The sequence below is a fragment of the Arvicanthis niloticus genome, chromosome 3 (genome assembly GCF_011762505.2).
Source record: "Arvicanthis niloticus isolate mArvNil1 chromosome 3, mArvNil1.pat.X, whole genome shotgun sequence".
Taxonomy (NCBI): Eukaryota; Metazoa; Chordata; class Mammalia; order Rodentia; family Muridae; genus Arvicanthis; species Arvicanthis niloticus.
This window is the reverse complement of record NC_047660.1, coordinates 41,656,312-41,680,076: the sequence shown is the minus strand read 5'-3', so window position 1 is coordinate 41,680,076 and position 23,765 is coordinate 41,656,312. Positions and strand designations below refer to the sequence as shown.

Sequence of the window (23,765 nt, the reverse complement as noted above, 5' to 3'; positions counted from 1 at the left end):
GAATTAGCGTTGCTCCATGGCAGTTCCAGCTCCCTGGGGACTAGAGGGAGCACTCCAAGAGCTGATACAAAGCAGCTCCTTCCAGCTCTCTGGCTTCCAGTCCCACCACTCACTCTCTTCCCCCAGCACACACTCAAGTCGTGATATTATCTACTATGTTGTGATTGACCTAGAAACCCCTGACCAGAGGCTGAAAAAGTAGAACTGCTCAATATGGGGATTTTCAGTCTCCAAATTTGTGAGCTAAATATTCTCTCTAGAAAACAAATCACCTCAAGTATTTTGTTAGAGCAACAGAAAACAGACTAAGCCAAGTACAGCTATTCTAAAAATAGCTATGTTTAAGCCAGGTGGGGTAGCACAACCTTTAATCCCAGAACTAAAAGGCTGAGAGGCAAGTGGATCTCTGAGTTCAAGGCCACCCTGATCCCTAGAGGTAATTCTAGGACAGCCAGAACTACACTGAAAAACCCTGTCTCCTAAATAAATAAACAAATGTGAATTTAAATGTATGCTTAAAATCTGAATAAAGCTTCTCTAAACACTCTTCACTCTGTTTCACTATAAATAAATAAATAAATAAATTATGTATGTATGTATGTATGTATGTATGTATGTATGTATGTTGTTTCAGGAAACCAATTCCATAGTTAACCATCATTTTCCTTGAATCCTTACCAATGATCACAGCTAATAAATCACCAATTTCTGATCTGTCATGCTCTAAAGTCTACTCATTTTTCGTGCATCTTCAAGGATGCATTTTTCTCTGAAAAAAACTTGACTCATCCCTCATCTTTCCCTGCCCTTTTCCCAATAATCAATATGTCCTCTATGCTTTCCAAGTAGTTTGTCCTTTACTCTGCAGGTCCATTGTTTGTACACATCTCTTTTTTGTGACTCAGGGAGATTCAATTTATATTTGAAAATGGCAGGATTCAAACACTTGCTAAATAAAAAGCAATCTTATGACTGCGCACACTTATAATCTCAGGTTCGGGGCTGAAGCAGGACTAAGAGGTCAAGATTGGTCTAGGCAAGATTCTCAAAAAAAAAAAAGTAATCTTAAAGAGCAAAGTATATACTTAAATATTCAAATAGGTATGCCTATATTTAATGTCTTTTAAAGTTTATTTACAGGTTCTACTGTGTTTGAGATATGTAATAAATGTTCTAAATATAATTTAACACATACCAAATGGCCAAGTGTTAAATTTAACTTTCCATTGAACTACAACCAAACAGTACAACATAAGTATGAAACACTGGTTTTCAAATATCAGACAACAGCAATGCAGGGTGTAACTGATACCTCAGAAAGGAAACACTGCCTGCCAGCTCCTTCCAGGTCACAACACAGGAGAGCAAAGCCAGGCAGTCTGGCAGTCACGGTGAGTTTTGGAGACAATGCTGGCTCATGCTCTAGAACAGAGTATTAAAGGAAGAACGCAACAGCAGCATGTGCTCCGGAGGTCTGAAGAAAGGTCTGCCTGTAACTGTTACTGATACAAACTGAGCATCGGGGTTGAGAAGTGATCCAAGAGCACTATACCAACAATACTTAAAACCAAACAGGGTTTGGAATATATCATACTCTCACCAACAGAGTAGGGAAAAGCAAAACTCCTATGGCCCATCAGACAACAGGCACCCTCCAAAGACGCTGCCAGTATTGGGAAATCCAAGCATTACCACTAAGAAAACTTCAATGTGGACCTTGAAACAACCCTACAGAGTACAAATAATCTAACTGTGCATTCCAGCAACAGTCAGCTCTCTGGAAAAGTACACATGGAGGAGGCACTAACAAACAACTCAATGGTGGGCACACAATATGCAAAGGACAGAAATCTGACCCTAACAGGGGAAGAAAAAAATGACAACAACTGCACATCTAGAAGTGATAGCCTGAAAAAATGAGAGCTGAGGATGGGAGCAGAGACCATGAAATCAATGTTAGAGTGTGTGATGGCTGATCCTGGTTGTCAACTTAACTTCATCTAGAATCAATGAAAACCCAGGTAGCTGGACACACCTATGAAGGCTTTTCTTGGTTAGATCACTTGAGGTGAGAAGATCTGCCTGAAATCCAAGTCATATGAGGCAGAAGACCCACCCTAAATCCGGGCTACCCCTTCTGGTGTCAGTCTACATAAAAGGACTTGAAAAAAGAAATCTTTTGCTTTTTGCCTGCCTGTTCACTCTTGCTGGCTTCATCTATCCTGTTGCTTTGTTCAGCCAAGACACTGAACATCAAGGACTGAACAACTACTGGACTTTTGGTTTTTTCTTTAGGAGCAGCCACTTTTGAACCACCCAGCCCACATCCTGTAAGCCACACTAATAAATCCCCTTTAATGCACATAAACACATTCAATGAATTCTGTTCCTCCACAGAATCAACTAATACACTATGCTCCACATATTCAAGAGGGAAGAACACATAATCATGATAAAGGAAGAAACACAAGACACCAGACTAAAGCAGAGAACGTCAGAAGAGAATTTTCAAGAGAGTTTTTGAGAATGTAAGAAGGGGAAGCCTGCAAATGAGCAGATTAAGGATGAGAGGAGTAGGTGGGGAGATGGGAGAGAGGATGAGATGAAGGGTCAACCAAAACCAAACATTAAGAAAAATGTCATACGCATGATTGATAAAACTAAGAAGAGGTAGCCTGTACAGGTAATGAAGTGAACAATTCAATGCCAGGTTGGGATACCTCCTCATGAGTTGTTAGTCAGGGAGGTTCTACAGCTCCCAAAACAATACAGGTAATTGCCACTGCTAGTGGTTACTGGTAGACCATATTACTGAAGATACCACATGGAACTGAGATAGAAGCTTCCTCCCTGTTGGTTAGCCCTCATAGTGCTGGAAAGTGCTATGTAGGTTGTTGGGGTGGATTTTCATCAACAGGCTTACTCATCTGTATTACATTACTAACCTGCCATGCAAGATCAGCCCACTGATGCAATAAGGGCGAATTATGAGAATACACAATGGCTTTCTAACTGGAACAAGAGGGAGTTCACATCTGGTACTGTAAACCAAAGGCCCTAATAGCTGGTGGGTCACAGGCTCTATCGAGGAAGCTGCAGCTATAGTTTTACAGAATGATGTGCCCGCCAAATTATTTTCTAAATACTCTGTTTAGCTCCACAGATCAATGAAGGACAGTGGTAAATGCAGACTACTGACCAGCCAATGATGAGAATAACTGACTACTGAATGCCCACGAGACCTACATGATCCCTCTAATTCAGAGAACACCAACAGCGAGGAGACAGAAGGAATGCTGTATTCCCTACATGACTTGGCATGGTACTCTTGAAATCAAAGAAGCTGTACTCACCTAGACATGACCCACATAAGACTGGGCCCATCAACATTTGCTTCAAAGGAGGAGGGACCCACAAGGTTCAAGCCCTCTCTGAGGATTTACAGGCAGTTAAAAGTAGCTGTGGAGTAGGGTCCCATGAGACCCCCCTCACCAACAATGGACAGGCAGTAATGGTTGATGAGAAGAATGAGAGAGTTCCTTTAGTGTTAGAGCAACTGGTGAGGTGCTACACTCCTGTAAATAATTCTTTACCCATATTATGTAAGCAGCCCTACCGAAACTCACTGGGTCACCAAAAAGTCATCAAAGTAGAAAGAGAACAGTTGGAAAGAGAAAGGGAGTCACCAGGAGTGGGAGGACATAATAAGTTAATGGGGTGAATATGATGAATACATTATATTCATGTACAGAACTGTTGTGACACTGTGCAATTCCTATATTAATAAAAACATTAAAAATAAGGGAAGTATCTCTAAAATGAAAAACATGCTAGAGGCATTAACAGTATTTAATACTGAAGTGAAATTGTAGATAATAGAAAATATTACAGCAGAACACAGGAATTTTAAAAACAGGCATCAGGACCTATGAAGCATCATTAAAAAAAAAAAAAAAAAAAAAAAAAAAAAAAGTAGGTACATGGAGTCCCAAAGGTCAATAGGACAGAACCAAAAAAGGCAAAGCAGTCTAGAATTGGTCTAGAATATACCAAATTTGATGAAAATAATGACAGATCCAAGAAAATCCAATAAATATTAAAAACATTTTTTAAAAACCACTCGTGTGAATCACAACCTAATTGCTAGAAACAAAGACCACCTTGCCAGCGACGAGGAAGGACAGTAAGGAAGCCGATAGGTCTGCCACCAGGCAGCCGGAACCAGGGCAATGATTATCAGCTCTAACATGGGAAGAGGGGAACGTGTTAACAGCCACACATGATTTAAAAAAAAAAAAAAACTTTCAAAGATTAAGACAAAATAAAATTCTTCTCACTAATCAGAACTGTGAGGATTCATTACCAGTTGATCACAAGAAATTAACAATAAAAAGAGATTCTTCAGGCAAAGAAAAACAATACCAGATGGAACCTGGACCTAACTAATAATGATGGATGAAACAGTAAAAACAGTGATATAAGAGTATTTCCTCAGTTCCTAGTTGCTTTTAAAAAATAATGTTGAAAATAGGAACTGATTAAACGCTGAAGTGAAAAGCATGACAGAAAGAACAAAGGATGAGGTGGGTGGGCAGTAGGAAGTCAGCTATTAGATGCTACTTCACGTATGAAATGTTACTGTGTGAAAACAGGCTGTGCTGAGCTAAAGCTATAAGCCCGCAGTGACCACCAGAGAAACGAAACAGAATTAACAGTAATAGTGAGCAGTGGGAGGATACGGGTGATGCCACCCTCTCCTGCAAAGACAAGGCTAAGGCTTACCTCACAGCACAATAACATGGCAAGGCAGGACTCACATACTGGTTCCTCCTTCAGGCACAGACCTGCTGCTTGACTTACTAAATCTAAAAATACCACAACTATCCTAATTGCCTTCCAAAACAATAGCCAATTATATTAAGAAGAAAGAGCATTTCTACAATGACTAAGACACTTGCTTTCTTATACTTTCTGGCTTTTTATATTTAACTCCTAAGTCAACCCATTCTTTCATATACAAGATACATCTTGTTCTTACCACCATAAGGTTTTCATACCCAGCACATGGCTAGATCAGTCTTCGCTGTAGGTGGTGGACCTATCTGTCCTCTGGATGCCAGCAGACCTACCCAGCTGTAAACACCAACTCTCCAGAAGTCATCTCATGTACCTTCAGAGCAAAGCTAACTAACACTTGAGACTACGGTGCCTTGTATTCCAATTAAATGGATACATCTATGCCTTGCATTAACTACTAGCAACATTCACCTGCCAGTCCTGAAGTGTCTAAGTAACTGTGGCTAAGATACAATAGCAGAAAACTTTTCAGTCAAGAGCTCACTTACACTGCAAGGCCAGGCCTTATCTCTCTATATTCCTCAAAGGCCTTATAAAAAACAAAACCATTATTTACTGAACTGAATAAACTAGAAGGTAAAGAAATTGTCGAGCATATGAAATTGAGGAACATATGCTAACAAGTGACATCACTGAATGAAGAGCAGGGTCACTTAGATAAGAACTGTTTCAAGTTAAGCATATTTGTTTTCTTAAACAGCCATAGAAAAATGTCAGTGGTCTTTCAACTGCATTCCAGCTTTGGTTTCTCTTCTGAAGTCTGTCTGAGCCTAGCCAGCCATTGGTATTTCAAGTATCATGGCCTTGTTGACAGATGTCAAGTATGAACTGCAACTCCCTCTACAGCAATTGTAAATACAACTTCAAAAAGAAAATACACACACTAAAACTTAAGAGTTATTGTCAATGTGATCATGCTGCCATGATCATACAGTTATGTTCTTAATATTATGTATGATCCTCCACAAGACTGTTTCTAAACAAAATCATGGTAGATTTTGGAATCATGGAACAAATTTCTCATTCCCGGAAACTCTTGTAACTCCCTGACTCTAACAGTACATTACTTAAAAGCATTGCAGATATATAGTAAGCCTCTGCCCCAGGCTGCCAGGAGCAAAAATATGTGAGTGAATTTGATGCACAAGGTGTGCTGCTTGGCTCATAGGAGAGCTCACATAAGCCTGCACAGAGGCCATTCATTAATAGGATATATAAGGAGTCATTAAAAAGTAAAAGTATGAAACATGAAGTTAGGGTTTGAACTTAAGCAAAGGAAAAGCAGAGCCGTCACCAATTATGCAATAATTGGAAGATGGTGCTTTACATCAGTATGGTAATATCCAAACATGAACTAATAAACAGATTTACTTAATGCTAAACCTAGAAATGTTACTCTAAGAATCATTCATATATCCAGAATTTAAAGCTGATCCAAGACAGTAGAAGAGAATATAAGATTAACCAAAAATCTAAAGAAATAATTACCATCAATGGTTCAAGGCAGGTAAAAAGAAAAGAAAAAAAAAAAAAAGCAGTGTGGAACCACAATTATGTGGAAGAAATTTTTAAGAAATAGTTCTAAGTATGTGTGGTCAGCACTGGACTAAAAAGAAAAATGACAATTTCTTCTCTGAACACCCCAGAAGCCCAGCCCACAGACAGCAACAGTACACATCATATTTCTGCACCATAACTGCCATTTTCCAGCTAGAAAGAAACTGTTTCCACATGTGAATCTACCATTCTCAGGGTATCATTATGCCCATTATATAAACTGTGTTTAAGCAGCCTGTCCAACCTAACAAACCCAGGAGAACCTGTCCTGGAAAGAGACCACTGGGGCTGGTTGCAACTCTAGGTAGCTGAGACCAAGTGAAATGCTGGGGTTTGGGGAAAGAACTCAAACTCCAAGATACTACAGTACACCATAAGTACCCATCATCTCCTCCCAACTACAGACCTCCCCCATCTTAAAGACCTTGATGAAGCAGACTGAAAAGCTGAAGTCCTAAGAACTACCAGGCACGTGTGGTTCCCCACCATCCATCTCCTACTCCCATCTTCCCACTCCACCCTACAACCAACTTGACAAGAAGTGGAAAGCTGACCACGACAGGCTCTCGATACATATAGACATTTAGAATTGAGAGCTAACAAGGTCTGTTAGGAACCATGATGCAAAGTCAAAGTGGGTCTGATGTGAACACTCTGGCAAGCCAAAGAAACAAAAACCAAGAGGTTTCAAGAGAAGGCCAGTATTTAATAACTGAAGAGGGCATGCAATTAGCAGTAGAGAAGGAAGAGAAAACTTGATGTGCTTCGACCTCATGGCTTTCCAGTCTCCAGGCCACTGAGCTAGAATCACAAACTGGACCTCAGCATCAGTGCTCCAACAATATGACAAATGCCTTTTTCATGTAAGCTAATTCTAATGGCTTTTTGATTCTTGCAGCCAAATCTTCAAGCCATTAAGGAAGGTCAAAGGAAAAGCACCAAGTAAGCAGAGGCTAACACAAAATTGCTGTTTCCTCCTTCTGTCAAGTCTAGTCAATAACCCATACGTTCTAAATGCTTATCTCCAGGAGGTCATTTTCAATTCATTTCTTTCTGTAAGGATGAACAGAAAAAAAGAAAATGTATGGATCTGGCCCATTTGCTTTTAAAGTGGTAAAGCATATTTTCTTTCCTGCGCCCTCAACTACCACTCAAGCTAAACTCAGTTTTCTAACCTGTCTCAACACTCATTCTCTCTTGAGTGGTTAATTTTTTTACTACTGGGGCTACTTCACAAAAAGAAAAAGAGAAAAAGAAAAAAAAAAAAACACTTTACATAAGTAAGTACTCCAACCTATGTTACTTCAACTGCTTTCCAAACACAAGACAAAGCAACCATTGCCCTAAAAGTCTGGAACTCTTGCCACAAGTTAGAAAGACTAGTAACAAATAGTCTTTCTCTCTCTCACTCTGCCATGAGTGGAAGGGAATTTTAGTTATCGCCTCTGCCCATTCACCTAAAATTTTTATATCCCCGTGTGTGGCTAGAATCCCGCTTTTTCTAACTGGAAAGCTCCCTTTAGACAACCTGCTGCAGTATGATCTGAATTGGCTGAGTTCCTTTCCCAGACACTAAATCTTTGGAATTAAAATAAAACAGACCATCCTTTCTCCCAGAGGATTTTCTTCTGTTTCCTAGACACAGCCCTGGAATTCAGAGGCTAGAGAAGGCTAGTAAATTTCTCACAATTCTGGGGCTCCAACTCCAGTATCTTCAACAACTGAGAAACATCACTGGCCACAGAGTATATCCTGCCAACTCCTTTGCAGGCAGATCAGTTGAGCAGTTTTATAGCTATCTACATTAGCCACATCTCTGCTCATCAACCCACTTCTTCCCCAATTCCCTCATATCCCTTTATCCCTCCTAAGTCAGTTACTAACAACACAACTAATTGTTTAATTTACTGCCAACCCATGATTCACAGTTCTGCCTGGAAAACACAATTAAGTATGAATAACCTGGATATTCTTTGAAAATGCTCCTATAATTTGAAAGATTAGGTGGCACTATGTAAAATGACATCAATCATACCAGGCACTGGGCTGCCTTTTACCAACACACACACACCGAACAAACATGAAGGCATTAAAACAAAATCATCTTTGCATGAATACTCCACCTTTCCTGATATTCTAATTTTTAAATATTTTCATACATAATAAAATTGAGTGTCAGTATAAATAACACTGCTAACAAGGTGAGAAGATGCAAAGGGAAGCAAGCATTTTAGAGCAAATGAATAATCACAAAGCTAAAAGGAACTGCGAATATTAACTCCAGTATGCGCCAAGGCCATTAGCGAGGTGTCTCAGCAGTACTGCTCACCGTGAAATGCCTTAATGCTTAAAGCTAAGCCACCTCCAACTAATACAGTTTTTTTTTTTTTCTTTTTTTAAAGACAGTAAGCAGAGCTAAAGGACTGTCACCAAGCCAGACCAGGGGTTTAGACTGTACTGTCACTGTGGTTTGCCCAGCCCATTTTCTATTTGATAGCGCAGTTCAGATGCTTGGCCAGCCTGGGGGCGACGTGACAGCGATGCAAACAGCAGCATCTGAGGTTAGGGCAGCGCCGGAGACCCGGGCTCGGACGCTGACAGGGAAGGATGCTGATGCGGAGGACAAAGTGCACCGTCCTCCCGCCCGCGCCCCACGCAGCGAGGCCACGGAGCCCGGCTGCAGTCTGGACCCGGCCCGCTGGCTCCCCGCTCCCTGCCCCGCTCACCCGGCGGCACAGCCTCTCAGCTCCGGGGCATGTCACCCTCCCGTCACGGCCCGCAACGCCCGGTGGCGCGAGCCGCAGCGCAGCGGCTGTCCCTTGCCCGCCCCAGCCCGCGACGCCACCGCCGCCGCCTCCCCACGCCGCCCACTCACTCTCGCGAGAGCAGTCGCACCTCTCGCGAGAACGGTCCCGTGGCCGAGCCCGCGCAAAAGGAACAAGGGGGGTTAAAAAAAAAAAAAAAAAAAATCTTCCCACGTGCTCTGGAGGGCAAAGCTGCGGGTCGCCCGTCACGTGACGCAGAGGCACCCTCTCCATTGGCCTGGTGGCCCCGGGCCCGTGGGAGCTTTAAAACCGAAGCTGACCTACGAACTCTCAGCTGACGTCTTGCGCGCTTCCTGGTGCGTTGCCTTGGAAACGGCTTAACCCTTTCCTCTGGGGAGCCTCCTAGGCTAGAGAGCTGGCATCCTCCACCCTTAGACTAGCCACCTTGGGCCGCCCCACCTTCCCGTGGCTGGTGTCCCGCAGCGGCAGCCCACTAGAGCAAGGGTCCATGCACAGCCCATCCTTCAGAATGGCTCTGCCCGGTTCCCAACATCATCTGGGAAAACCACCGGGGCCAGTGAGCACCAGGCCTCGGGCCCAGTCTGAACCTCTGGAGTCAGACCAAGGGGAATGCACCTCCCTACCCCACGGGCCATTGAAACTGGGAAATAAGGCTTTGACCACCAAGAAGCCCTGCCTTGGAAGACAAGCTGTGTGACTCCTGTTTAAACCAGAAGGATCGGTGCAGTCACGTTGAATGGTCTCCTCAAGGACATCCGGTCCTCAAATTGGCAGAGAGATGAGAAAGACATTTTGAAGCATATACTCCTTATTTGTTTTGTCTTCATTAAGGGAGAGGGACAAGAAATAGAACATTCATATATTCATTCTCTTCAACAGCGTTTGGCTGTTTACCTTACACGTTTTAAATATTATTCCAGGTTGTCTATTGAACCAGGATGAAGAAGAATAGAATAGGTTGTAGAGATCTGAGGTGGGATGGGGTGGGGGGCGGATATCTGTAGGTGTTAACTGGCGAATTATTATCTGATGGTGGTTACAATTGGGCCACTATTTGGGGGCGGTGCCCTTGTGGGAGGAAAGATCCAAGCAGTGATTTGGATAACAGCCCTACAAAAATGGGAGAGAAGAACAATGCTAGCAAAAAGGATAATTCACAAGCCCGGAATGGGGATCTAATCTAGCACACTTGATTGACAAGAACTAAACCTGTAGAGATAACAGAGGCTGGATCCCTTACAGCCTATTAACCAAGAGAAGAACTGGGAATTTAGCCTACAGTGGAAAAGCTTTGAAGACTTATTTTTTAAGGGGGAACAATAACAACAATTAGCTTAAAAAAAAAACAAAAAAAACAAAACAACAACAACAAAAAAAAAACTAGTAAGGTCATCCCTGTAGAGAGTGAATTTTAAGGAAGCCAAAGCAGAAGCAAGGAGTCTTGTCCAGGAGAGAGACAATTGTGTAAGAACCAATTTCCAATGGCCTTGACCTTCCCCAAAATCTGTTCAGTCGGAACCCTAAGTGCCCGGCTGCTGACTTCTATTTAAAATACGTAGGTTTTTTTTTTGTTTTGTTTTTGTTTTGTTTTGTTTTGTTTTGTTTTGTTTTGTTGTTTTAAACTACTTGAGAAGTGAATGGCCAGAGAGGCCTCTTGCCTTTAGATTTCTTACCTCCATTTTCACTACCCAGGTAAGCTGCATCTTTAAGCTAATTCTAAACAAAATGGAACATAAAATAATGTTCTTTGTAGGTATTTATTAGTGTAAGATTAGAAAAGAGGGGTTGGAGGCTGAAAAATATTTAATTCAACTGGAAAGAAATCAGGAAGTCTTCCAGTAGGAAGCACTGGTGACACACACAGATCAAGGCTCTTTGTGCTCCTGAGTTTCAACTTCCTTGTACATAAAACAAGGCAATTTGTTCTCCACACAGGCTGGCTAAGACTGAAATCCATTTTGTCATGCTTGCCCTGGCAGGGGAAGCTGGAGAGGGAAATGAACTCTTCTTCGGAAAGACGTAAGAGTCAGCGGGCTGAGCAAGCCAAGTGAAATTGGACCTCACACACCAACTGAGAGACTGTAACTGATTGAGCCAGATACCAGGAATGCCTTCCTAAGAAATGCTGGCTTCAGGGTGTGAAAACGGAAGTAGCACCACCTGCTCAGCCCCACAGTCCCTTCCTCTGGAGCCATTGTGAATCTATGTCACATCCAAAGCATTCCCATGTGCCTGGTCAGAGCAAGACAACATCTGAAAGTTAGCACCTTACTTTTAATAAGAATTAAATTTTAAGGTTACTTTTTAAGAAAGGAAAACATGTCAGAAGTATTATTTTAACAAGGCCTTTAAAAAAAAAAAAAACCCACTCCTTCAAATAAGGCCATTTTAAAGGCTAGTTTGGAGTGCGTTCTGGAATCTGCAGCTCTCATATGATTAATAGAAGCAGCTGCTTGGTATTGCTAATTTAGACCAACAGAGGACTCAACTCTACCATCCAAACATATTAACGGGATCATAAATCATCCCAACTTACTCTGGCTGGGAAGTGATTGTGGTCCCTTGTGCTAGCTGTTTGGAACACTGTGGTTATGAAGTGAAAAGAAATTAAGACCTCCTATAGTATCCTTAGTTCTTAGAGTCTTTTACAACATCTTTTAGATACACACATACATACACGTGTGTGTGTGTGTGTGTGTGTGTGTGTGTGTGTATGTGTGTGTGTTTAATATAACTTACATGCATTTTCATGGGTTTTTTGTATATTCACAGAGCTGTGCACCAACATTGTAATCTAATTTTCAAAATGACTTTGTCCTCCCGTTTATAAAAAACACCTATTAGCAACCAGTAACCCCCTATCTCACCCTCAGTCCTAAGCAATCACTAATAATCTTTGTTTCTATAAACTTGCCTAATCTGGGTATTTAATGAAACTAAATTGCATAATGACCTTTTTGTCAATTTATCCACTTAGTACATTGTTCTCAAGGGTCATCCATGTTATAACATGTATCAGGATTTCGTTTCTTTCTAAGGACATAATGATTCTATTCTATACATTTAGCATATTTTATTGATTATCTTATAGTTGATAGATATGTGGGTTGTTTTCACTTTGGGTTATTAATAATGTGTACTGAACATCTATCTAACATTTTGTGGTAGATGTTGCTTCCCATTCTTAATTTTAAAAAATTATGTTTATGGGGCTGGAGAGAACCTAGACTAGGTTCCCAGTGCCCAAATAACAGCTAACAATTGTCCATAACTCTAGTTCCAGGGGACTCAACACCCCCTTCTGAACACTGTGGGCAATGCATGTACCTTGTACACTTACATGCATGCATTGAAGTATACGCATATACATATAAAATGTACATATAAAATGAAAGAACATAAATTTGCCTAGCTTACAAAGTTTGTACTTCCAATCTACATACGCTTTCTTTGTTCCTATGGGTTTTTTTGGGGGGTTGTTGTTGTTGTTGTTGTTGTTGTTGTTTGTTGTTGTTGTTGTTTGTGGTTTTGGGGTTTTTTTTGGTTTTGGTTTTGGTTTTTTTGGCCGTCTCTATTAAGCATGTTTAGTCCCTGCAGGAGTATTTGCACTCAGTGATGATATAACCACATCATTCATCTGCTTAAAAGTCTATGCTTCTCCCCAAGGCCAGTCTTGATTTCTTCCCTCTCTATCTAGATGCCAGTCTATCTTTCAGAGTCTCGAAACACGGCTCAACCCTGCCTCAGACCTTGCCTCACACTCTGCCTTCAGCCCTGCACATCTTTTCTGTTTCCCTTCATCTATGACTACCCAGAATCCAGGACCTGTCAGCTCTGTTGTCATCTCTGCAGGAAGTTGTGTCCTGACTCCCTCCGTGAAGTACACTCCCCTTTAGTGAGGACTCTGCCTTTTCTCTGAAGCACTTGCCCACATATATGGATTTTCATTTGTGTGATTATATTTAACTAATGCCCACCTCTTCCGCTAGACCAAAGGATCCAAGCAGGAATCACATCTATATTTCTTAGCAGTAAAAGTCTGGGTTAAAGTTATAATCTAAACTTGTGCTGGCTAAGGGTAGCCAAGGCTGTAGACTTGTTCTGCTGCAAAGAAGAATTCAAGGTTGAAAAGAAAGGAGGACAGTGTACAAAAGAGCCAAGGCAGCAAGCTGCCACATTAGAGAGCACAGTCTGTCTCTAAAGACGCCTATGAAAACGTCAGAAAAACCCGCTTGTAGCCCCAGAAAATGTTTATTTCTTGCTTGTGTTTATAGCCCTGGCAATTGAACCCAGGGCCTCAGGCACACTAAGCAAGCAGTCTCACACTGAGCTATGGCCATCTCCAGCCCAAGTTTTACTTTCTATTCTGAGATAGTCCTACTAAATTAGCCCAAGCTGGCCTGGAACTCACTCTGTAGACTAGGCGAGCCTTGAGCATGGCATCCTCAGGCCTCAGCAACCTGAGTAGCTGGGATTACAGGCCAGGCCTGGCACCACAGGGATATTTTAGTAAACAAATTGCTAGTGTCTCCTCCAGTGTAACCTTTTGTAATGAATGAAAAAGGTTCCTTCACTTGTAGACATGACCCAGTGGAGTCAAGATACTTGGGTGATAAGCATATAGAACTATGGCCTAGCAACATTGATCTGTTCTTCATCCCATCTGTCACCAAATGTCACAGTGCGTGCTAAAATCAACTAGTTCAGTCTGGTCCTGCCTGTCAGTGAAACTGAGCATGCTATACAGAGCTGGCTCCCAACTTAATCTCTGCGTGACATTCTGACTACAAAGGAAGGCATCATCTTTCCCCAGAAGCTTTGGGTCTCTACACCAGCAACCTCAGATAGCCAAAGCAGATTCCGTGTCGCTTCCTGTTTGAAAACTTGGCTCACCCCTTGGCTGAGTTGCTGGATTCCTCCCTGAGCCGTATTACATGAGTGATGGACCCAGCTGTCAGTCAGTTCACTCGTAAAAATCATGTCAAGCTTTAGTACACATCCTTCAGTTCTTATCTTTGGTTCTTTTGTTGGTTTGTTTGCTTGCTTGCTTATTATGGCTATATGTTAACACAGACTCATGTAGAGCATTAGAAAATTCAGGAAGAAACAGTGAAACCCTCTTGTACTGGGCATTATTACAGCATTATTACTTGATAATAACCCAATGTGAGTATTCTGAAAGTAGAAAGATACAAGTTATATAAACCATTTCAGTATACTAAGTGCTTCTTAAATTGAAGTGATGAAGTTCTTATATCCTTTTTGTTTGCTTATTTTTGCTTTGTTTGAAGTAGTGGGGATCCAACCCAGGGTAGAATATAGTACCTAGTAATGTTTTAATATACAGAAAGTAGCCATTAAATACTCAAAAGATTCTAAGGCCATGACTCTGCTTACCCTTTGTGTATGTGTTGGTGGGAGTTTGCATACTGCATGTATATATTCATGCACATATGATGTCTACAGAGGCCAGCAGAAGGTATCAACTTGTTGTGAGCCAAAATACGTGAGTGCTGGGAACCAAGCTCTGGTGCTCTTCAGGAAGAGCAAGCACCCACAAGCACTGAGTCACCTCTCCTGCCCATCACGACTGTTATTAATAAACAGCACAGGGGCTAACTCAGAAGCACTGCTCCAAATTAAGGCCTTCTTGACTAGCAAAATAAATTGAAGTGTTATTACATATCATATTTAAATATAATAATTATTCTGATTAAATCATCAAAACCTTAGGTATCAATAATTTCCAATGTGTAACAGTCAGGTATACTTTCTTCTAAAAAAAATGTAATATGTGATTGTCTAAAATTCAAAACCAAGAAGTTTTAAAAGGATGTATTCAATGCAATTACTTAATAAGACGGTTATCATTGCCCTGCTTACTTTAAATGGCCTCTCGCTATACAGAGAAACATGAAGCCTTTTAAAAAGCTATTTTTAGATGTGATAAGTTAAAAACAAATCACAAAAGTTACCAAGGATTTCAAGAGCATTAAGGATATCAAAGTGGAGAAATGATGTCCATCTTTGCATGATGACCCTCTTCATCAGATGACGGCACATGCTGCCCCTCCTCATCAGATGACGGCACATGCTGAAAGAGTCTAGATAACTTCTCTTAGACTATAGGGTTATAGGTCAGGACACTTGTTTGTTTTGGTTTTTGGCATGCTCTCACAACGTGAACAGATAGAACAACAGATCTACAGTAGGCTGGTCCTGTGGCCACCATTCCCAGCCCTTGGTGTTCTCCTTTTCATGGCAGCAGGAGCATCTTCATTCCTCAGTTAGTGTGAAATGCCCATGTGAGACAAGAGCATTTGTTAGAGCTCATGTATGTGAAAGATGCATGTTATATGTGTACTTCAGTCATTTAGATGCTGTGACACAGATCCAGGGCAAAAGTAGCAAAGCTTTGAAGACACTCTGACTTTAGGAATTCTTTGTTCTACTTGGGATTTTAAGCCATTAACTATAATTGGTGGGTATAGTCTGGCTCTACACTGTTTGTTCCCTGCTTGCTTTAGATTCTTTGGGGACATCTTAAATAAACACAGCCAATTTCCCACAATGGCACTTATAAAAGCCGGTTCTATAACCAGTCTTTATGAACATGAAAGTAACCACCGTCACTGGCCTGCACCATTCCATGGTGCATCTAAGCTCCTTCGTCCAAAGGATGCGGTTATCGAAAAAAGAACTGCATGAACATTAGTGTGGTACTCAGAACAAAAGAGGCACAGACCCTTCTAGTCTGGCCTAGTCATGCCTCACATTATTCAAGTGAGCTAATATCAGATGTAAGATGACTAGAAAACACATTAGGTACAAATTCCAACCTGTTTTGTTTAACCTGTAGAATGGAAGACCTGGGCAGATCATAGAAACTGAGGCTGTACAACGATTGCGAAAGACATGTCCACAGGTCTTCTTCCTCTTCTAGGAGAAAAAGACATTTGTTTACTCAAATATAAGGTGAAAAATAATAATTAGTACTATCTTCAAATGGAATGGGTAGACCAGGATAGCCTCTAACTCACAGAGATCTGCCTGTCTCTACTTCCTGAGTGCTGGAATCAAGAAATATCTGCTACCAAGCCTCGAGGAATGGGTTATTTCTATTTAAAAATATGAGTATCAAAATTTTTTTTTCTATGACAGGTGTAGCCCTGGCTGTTCTGGAACTCTCTCTGTAGATGAGGCTGACCTTGAACTCAGATATCTGCTGCCTCTCTGCCTTCTGAGTGCTGGGATTAAAGATGTACACCACCACCCCTTGGCCAAAATATTACTTAATATCTATGTTTTTAAAAATATTCTTTGTAGAGCCCACATTTATAAGATCTCCATCTATTGTTTTGTCATTCTCTGTTCTTGTTTCTAAGCTGATTTTAATGTTCTTGCTCTGTCCTTAGATCATGATTGACAGTGCAGGTTGCTACCCTTCTCAGTCGGTGTAATAAGATCCAAGAGACCTTGTTATCTGTAAACCCATGGCAGAGTATCATGGCTGTAACAGGATTCCCACAGACCTCTTGTCTAACAGGAAAATACCGTGTAATTTTCTTTCTTTTGTTGATGGCCAGCAGCTGATCTGAGGTCACCACTTAAACTCTGGAAGAAAGTGAGATCTTTAGTAAACAAGGTCTCACTTTTTTGGGAGGTGAGTGGGGGGAAGGTTGGCTGGAAGACATGACTTCTGCAAATGGGAAAGAAAAGTCCTCGTTTCTCAGGTGTCACTTGAACTCAGTACCCTTGAAACTTTGTTACTAGTTGACATGTTCTGTAACTTAAAAAACAAACACCCCCACACACACACACATACATTTCTTGTTCATTTTACTTTGTGTGATTCTGAGACTTCCCCATCAACTAAGTTCCAAGAAGAATCTATTCAACTGAAGTTTGTCAAATTTCCCATTATCTTATTATCTTTTTTATTATTATCTCTTTTCCAGTCTGGTATCCTCAGAAGTGCCTTCCCTTCTAGCTGATCTCCAGCTGACTGCTCAGTACAGCCTTTTGCTACAAAATCCTCTCATTTGATGTTCTAACTTATATCGGGATATTTCTGCTACCCCCCCCCTACATTTTAGAGTAAAACTCAGTAATTAGGGAGGAGCTAATGTGGGAGGAGCAAAGAGTGGAAGGAGAGAGGAAGAAGGGGAAATGGATGAAGGAGGTGGATGAGGAGAGAAGATGGCTGGAGACGTCCACGTGTCTCTAGCAGTCTCAAGAGGTTATTCATATCTAGGTTAGTTAATTGGGTTAACAATTCTAATTGTGTGGGCATCTTGTTAATTGAGCATTTCCAAATATATGAACCAATTGGATAACCTTAAGCTCTAAGAGTCTTCATTCTACCGGGTTACCGAGGGATGGCAGGTATTATCTGGGCTCAGCCAAGCATTGTGGACAGAGTGGTGGATTGGCTGATCTAGCCACCACAATGGCATCTCCTGGGTGTCAGGCTGGTGCTTTTCTGGCCACATCTAGTAGGGAACATGGTAGCTGGTTAAGAACAAGTCAGATTGGGTGCCACCTTTTTAAATACTACCCTCAACACTAACTAATACCATTCTACATGCAGGTACCCTCTTCTGCAGCAACAGCACTCAATTCTTTGGTTTGTTTTGGTTGTTGCTGCTATGGTTTGAGATAGGGTTTCTCTTTATAGCCCTATCTGTTCTGGAACTCACTCTGTAGACCAGGCTGGCCTGGAACTCACAGAGATCTGCCTGCCTCTGTCTCACTAGTACTGGGATTAAATGTGTGTACCACCACCACCCAGCACAACACTTAATTCTTAAACAACACATACACTCTAGATACCAGTCATTTCTATGAATGTGTTCTTCTCCTATCTGTGATGATCTGAGTCCTCCTCCATTCGGGACAACATTCAGTGACACTGGGTTTCATGCTATGGTTCAGCTGCAACTGGTGATCTTGGGGGTTTTCGTTTGTTTTGTTTTGAGACAGGGTCTCACTAGGTAGTTCTGACTGTCCTGGAACTCAGGTTGGCATCAAACTCACAGAGATTCACCTGCCTTTGCCTTCTGAGTGCTGAGATTAAAGAAGTGCACCACCACCCTCAGTGGTCCAGTTTGTTTCACTATTACGACAATAATATATTAAGAACAAATGAATTCTTTGCTTGCCCTTGCTGAGAAGTTCCTCTCAGCTTGCCCATCACAGAAAAAAGTACTGGATCCTGCCTTCTCTTCATCTGTTCACCTTTGTCAACTTAAACTTTTACTTTTGCCTAATATTTAATAATCCCAGATCTTAAAGTGATGTACTCTTATGATATGCAAGATATACACAAACACAAGAAAGCCGCTGATAAAATCTCCAGACTTTCTCCGTCCTGTGCTATACATTCAGTTTCACTAAGCTACTTTTGTAATGGATTCATCACTAAGCTGATTGCAAGAACTATCACAGCACCTTTGTAGCTGTTTCCAGTAACACATGGCTCACTTCCCCGTGTACCAGAGCACCAGAAAGGAATCATCGAGTAGTCACACGGTCCTTCTTTAATGACCAGGGTGTGCCTACTATTCATTGCACTTCCGAAGGATGGACATCTCTGTACTTATGTTCAAGGAAACTCTGCACTCTGATTTTGGCCACTACAGTCATAGACATTTACTGTCAGCTCTTCTTTTTTTTTTTCCTCAAGATTCTATCATTATGGAGAAGAAAGATATATAGATACTTTATAGAACCTGTTTTTGGTCTGTCTGTCCAAATATCTTAGGATACCACTGCTAGTCTGCTAGGCAAGAGACTGTCAGCCTAAAGATGTAGTGTCAGTGCCTCTCTTCCTTCCACCAAGATGAGAAACCAATCATCTTCCTTCCCTCCATCTAACTTGATTATTTAAATGTCATCCATCTTTATCTCAGAACACATAATGTCCATCAACTACACTTCTAAATGTCAGCGTTTGTAGTTACAGACTATACTCTTGGGAAGTCTAAGATAACTATTTTCCCAAAGAAGTTAATAAGTTCCAATGCTGTGGTACCCAAGGACAATGCTAAAGAATCTCGATCCTCTCAACAACATCTTGGCAGCTGTTCTCTCTATATGTCAGTATGGCGGTCTCGCTGGCAGTTGGTTTCTATAGAGGCTGATGCTCTCCATTTCTACAGTGGACTGCGTCAGTAGTCTCGCTTTAATGCTGCCCCATTCAGCTCTTCATACTAATCAAGAAGATGTAGTTCATGTCACATCATTCTTGAATGTAACTTAAAGGACACATCTGTCCCCATCATTCAAGGCAAAGGGTTTCACTTCCGAAAGGACTTAATCTCTATGTCTGAGGCATTTAAGAGCCACCGAGGGACAGCTGTGTCCTAATAAATGTTCTATTTTAGGAGCCTGGCTCTCCAGAGTGCCTCATATGATCAGTCTGACACAGGCTAGGAGGAAGTCAGGAAGCTTAGCAAGTGTTGAGAGCTGTACAAGTGGTGAGAGTGTTTCCGTCACTCTAATCTGGGACTCCATTGCACCCTGCACTAAGTAGGGATGGGTTTCAGGCAACAGAGCTAAGTGAAAATCCAGGCTGTAGCTCAGGGTTCCACATCCCAAAGATAGCCAACAACTGCAGCAGGGGCCAAACAGTTCAACCTCGAGTATGAGGTGACCCAACACACAGACCAAATGGAGCATCAGGGAATCTAGGCTCAAGACACTCAAAAGATAAAGGACAATTTGACTTCTGACAAAGGGATCAAAAGCACATGTTAAGAAAAGGCCAGAAAAGATGTGTCTTTACAAACAGCATCTGAAAGCTAAGAAGAGTGAAACAAAAGCCCCACCTCTCTGCCAGCACAAAAATGGATAAAAAGCATTGACAGGAGACCCGAAACTTGGAGAGTCCTGGGAAAAGCATGAGGGGAACTTCTCCAAGGTATAGGCACGGGTGTGTAAAGATGTGGCTCTGTAGGAGATGCTGGCCTTTCATGCACAAGGTTTGGGATTTAATCCCTGGTGCCTCTGAACACACACACACACACACACACAGAGAGAGAGAGAGAGAGAGAGAGAGAGAGAGAGAGAGAGAGAGAGAGAGAGGAAGAGAGAGAAAGAGACAGACAGAGAAGAAAAGAAAAAAAGAGAAACAACAGAAATGATAAATGAACATCAAATTGAAAAGTTTGCAGAGCAAAAGAGACAACCCATAAGAGATAGTCTACAGAATGAGAGAGATTTTTTTTATCAGCTATTAGTTCAATCAAGAATTAATAACCATATAAAGAATTCAAGAATATGAACATCAAATGAATGAATGAGGCTACCAATAAACAGACATGTGAACTAAACAGACAATTCTCATGAAATGCAAATGGAAACCCTGCCATAAATACCTGGAGGCTCCATTCCTGTCTAGAATCCTAGAAAGGACTACATGCCTGGGAGTCTCCAACTCAGGGGTGAGCACACTATGCCCAGAAGGCTCCTGTCATGCACATCCCATGGCAAAAGCAGCTGGAGGATCCAGTGCCCACCTTCACTCCACTGAACATGCCATACCCAGGAGGTTCCAACTCAGTCCGTCATCCCAGAGAGGACTGATCCCCTGAGAGAGTTCAGCCCCACACATTGGGCTATAGAGCACAGTGTGCACAGAAGGCACCAGCCCTGTCCATAATCCCAAGGATCAGAATGGGCCTCTAGCCTAGACATAAAGTCACAGATTAAACTCATCAAAAACAATAGTGGGAAATGTTAGTATCTTACTGTCATTAACTAATAAATAGCCTAGGTTAAAAAAAAAAACCAATGACATTATAGACAAGTAGATTTAAGAGAAATCTACAGAACATTGAAATCTATCTGAACATTGAAAAATGCACATTTTTCTCAGAAGCCCATGGACTTTTTCTAAAGTATATCATACATTAGGATTCAATGCAAGTCTTAAGGAAAAAAAACCACAAAAAAGTAAAATATAATTCCTTGTATTTTATTTGATCACAATGGACTAAAAGTACAAGTCAAAAGCAAGAGAAACTAGAATATTTATAAACTTTGGGGATTAAACAGCACTATTGAATCAAGAATGGGCCAATGAAGAAATCAAGAAGGAAATCAAGTTTCTAGGAATGAATGGACGTGTAAACATAACACATTAAAACCGAAGAGGGAAGTTCCTAGCTCTAAGTGACTATTAAGAAATCAGAGGGGAAGGGGAGATGGCTCGGCACTTAAAATGCTTGCTGCACAACCAGCAAACATGAGAACCAGAGTTCATAGCTCTAGTACCCAACAAGTGTCAGATAGACATGATGGCCAGCCTGTAGTTCCAGTGCTTTAAGGGCAGAGAGAGGTGATCCCTGGAGTAAACTGGCTGGCTAGCTAGACTAGCCCAAATTAGCAAACTGCGGATTAAGTTGCGAGACCATGCCTTGGTAAATAAGATGGGAGAGGGATTGAAAAAGGTCCCTGACATCATTCTTGGGCCAGCCCATTCATACCCATTCAAACATGCACACATAGATATATGTATTTAAAAAAAAAACAATCAGAGCTCCTGAATAACTTAATGACACACCTTAGAGACATAGAATAATGATAGACTAGTCCAAATTCAGTAGACAGAAAGGAATGGTGGATAAGAGCAGAGGTTAAGGAAGTGAAGAACTGTAACCTATCATGAGACACACACAAATCCATATTTGTTGTTGCTCTAGTCACAATCGCTAAGAAATCAGGACAAATCATCCTCTAATGAATGGTTAATAAAAATGTGACCCACACACTAGGGCACTTTATTAATCCATAAAAAAAAATGAGGTTATGATTTTGCAGGAAAATGAATGAGACTAGAAAAATCTTGTCCTGAGGTAACCGAGGCCTACAAAGACTAGCAGAGAGTGTCCTTGCTCATATGTGGGTCCTGGCCTCAACTCTTCAGATTTCTGAGAGGGAGTAACAAAGCTACCAAGAGAAGTTGGGGAAAGAGACCTTAAAGTGGGTGTGAGACTCATATGGGGGTTGTGTGAAAGTAGAGGAGAGATATAGAAAGGTTGAAATGAAGATTACTGTTTGGAGTAAAGATGGGGCAGTGCGGGGTTGTTAGCTCACGCATGGGGTGGGGCGTGAGTTCTGTTGGGCAGAGTTGTGGTTCCCGCATGTCTGCCACGGATCAGAGAGGTGAAGCACGTGGGAATTTGACTGAGTTAACTCCACGCAGCTTTGCCTGGTGGGTGCTGCAGGTTCTGCCCGGGTGTGGAGAGGTGCTGGGGAGGTCTCAGTCTGAGGTCCCGCAGGGGCAGAGCTCTTGGATAGGGACTCCTGGACAAGAAGGCTTACGGGGATCGACTGGTCTCAGACTCCTGGGCTCCCAGGCACCTCTGAAAGCCACAGAAAAATTGAGACTGGGGGCATGAGGGCTGGACCAGCCGCAGCGGAGAGGAGCCCCTCGGGGTGAGACTCTTTGGTTACTGTACTCGCTTGGCTGACTCAATGGCCTGGCTAGCTTGCTCGAATTGGCGGTCCCCGTGGCTGGAATGCAGGGAAATCCTTGATGGGAGATTAGACAAGGCCTTCTCCATGCTTCGCAACGGCGGGCCCCAAAAGACACAAGGAAGTCCATGGTTCCAAAAGATTTATTGTCATGGCAGGAAGTAGATAGAGAGAATGGAGTTACCCTATCACAGGGAAACAAGGCCCTACTATATGTCTTAGGATGACAAATAAAATTGTGATAAGGTCCTGTGGTCCAAGACACTGCATATTTGAGTTATAGAACACAGAGAAATGAAGCTGGCACTGCCCCTGACCTGAAGCCTCATGCCTGCTATCCAGCTTTCACAGTGCTGGAAGGTGCTGTGCCCAGTGTCAGAGGACAAAAGTCATCCCCAGCCATCCCTAGCTGAACCATCAGCTACAGTACTGACTAGCCTGGTGGGCAGCATTGACATCAAAGGAATAACCAGCCACTTTCTAATTGGATTTAAGTCCTACTCCATAAGATGAAAACAGACCTGGTAGCATTACCAGACCACGAGGCTACGGCTTTAGGAAAGAATCTATGTCTATTATTCTGCTAAATGGGCATAGTATTGAACTGATTGATGATAACTTAGAGATGAATGAACTCCTTAACTTTTCTTGGAGAAGCTTTTATTTGCAATAAATGAAAATTCACAGAGACCCGCAATTCTGAATTTTATATGTCTTTTATTTATCAGGAATTCATATTTTGAGTTATAATTTTGTCCTTTTCTTATTTTTTTTAAACATGTTTCCCTATGGAACCCGGGCTACTCTGGAAGGCACAACACAGCCAGGGCTGTCTTCAAGCTCACAGCGTTGCTGAGTGCTGAGATTATGGGAGAGAATCGCCAGGCCCAGCTCTTTCATTGTAAGGCATCATTTTTTTCAAAGCTAAGGGACATGCTTGTCTTAGTCCTAATTTATCTGTCCTCTTACTTTATAAGAGATTTGTTTTTATTTTTAATTATGTGTCTGTATCTGTGTGTGAGTGCCATGTGTGTGGAAGTGACAGAAGAGAGTACCAGACTCCTGGAGCTGGGGAGACAGGCTATT

The 23,765-nt window shown here is 41.8% G+C and overlaps 1 protein-coding gene across 3 annotated transcripts in view; it reads right to left on the bottom strand.

The window, feature by feature from the left end:
* Akap11 (A-kinase anchoring protein 11) overlaps positions 1 to 9,320 on the bottom strand; it is a 48,237-nt gene extending 38,917 nt beyond the window's left edge. The window contains exon 1 of one of the 3 annotated variants that reach the window (XM_034497621.1): positions 9,141 to 9,320. The gene's annotated coding sequence lies outside the window, so the exon portion shown is untranslated. The remainder of the gene's footprint in view (positions 1 to 9,140) is intronic. The other 2 variants (XM_076930690.1, XM_034497622.2) reach the window with 2 other exon arrangements.
* Positions 9,321 to 23,765: the final 14,445 nt, after the last annotated feature.